Here is a 1,375-nt window from a genome sequence, read left to right on the forward strand (position 1 = left end):
TCTTTCTAGCTCTGAAATGTGGGCAGTGGTTAAGAGAAGTTAAAACTCCAAGTTTCTCTGTAAAGACCATGGTTTTCCCTAAATGTGTTTTATAAATGTTAATATTAAAACCACACAGACATATAATGCTATCACTAGGAGAAGTATTATCAAATGCAACCAAGTCTGGTAGTATAGGTACAGGTAGTATAGGTACAAATGTGATATCACATTTGTCTATAATGCTGAATAAGAGCTTGAGTTTGACCCACAATACTTTTAATAAAAAGTTGTGCAAATAACATGAAGAAACACTTACCTTTAGAAACTCAATAGGAAATAAATTTAACTTAGAGAGAGGCAGGGTAGGGAGAAAGAAGAGAGATATATGGTGTGGTATTCGGCTCTGCTTTCTATGAATATGCTTTATTACCATTGGTTATTAAAGAAGCTTTGTCCATCAATGGTTAAGGAGAGTAAATCCAGGCTGGAAATCTGAACAGAAATATAGAAAGTATGCGGAGTCAAGGAGATGTCATGTAGCTGTCAAAGGAGAAAGACGCCATCTGTTGGCCAGAATCTTACCAGTAGGCCACTGCTTCATAGTGATTCACAGATTTAATAGAGATGGGTTAATTTAAGATGGAAGAGTTAGCTAGAAATATGCCTGAGTCATTGGCCAAACAATGTTGTAATTAATATAGTTTTGTATTATTATTCAGGTCTGGGTGCCTGGGAAACCAACGAGCATCCTCCACCTACAGATGTATCTTTTTGGTTGTTGTTTTGGTTTGGTTTATGCTGACAGTATTTCTCTATAGTTTTGGAGCCTGTCTTGAAACTAGCTCTTGTAGTCCAGGCTGGCCTCGATCGACATCACAGAGATCTGCTTGCCTCTACCTCTGAGCATTAGGATTACCAGTAAGACGAGACAAATAAGAGGAGACAGTGTTGTGTAGCATCCTGTTAGGAGGCTCATCAACACAGAAAATAAACAACTCAAAATAGCTCTAGGAAGTCTCTGAAACTGAGCAGATTCCCTAGCCCCTTTCTTCCTTAAGAGTATGTAGATAGTAAAGAATACCGAGAGTCAGTCTCAGATAAGCCAAATTGCAAAGAAGAGTCTCAGGTACGTCCAGACACCTAGAAGAAGCAGAGATCCTCCAAACTGCCTGGAGGAAACTAAACCAGCTGAGCTGCCTGGAAGAGCGCAGACTAGCTGAGCAGACTGAAAAGGATGTTCTCTAACCTGCAGGCTGTGGCGTGTACTCCATGTTCACATTTGTGAGCTGCCACCAATGATGAGGTGGACTTTGGTGATGTAGCTGTGCTTGAGTAATTTCTGCTTTTGGAAGTAATCTCTCACCCAAATTCCTTTAAGTAATCCCCATTAAAC

This window comes from Microtus ochrogaster, linkage group LG5 (genome assembly GCF_000317375.1).
Source record: "Microtus ochrogaster isolate Prairie Vole_2 linkage group LG5, MicOch1.0, whole genome shotgun sequence".
NCBI classification, from domain to species: domain Eukaryota; kingdom Metazoa; phylum Chordata; class Mammalia; order Rodentia; family Cricetidae; genus Microtus; species Microtus ochrogaster.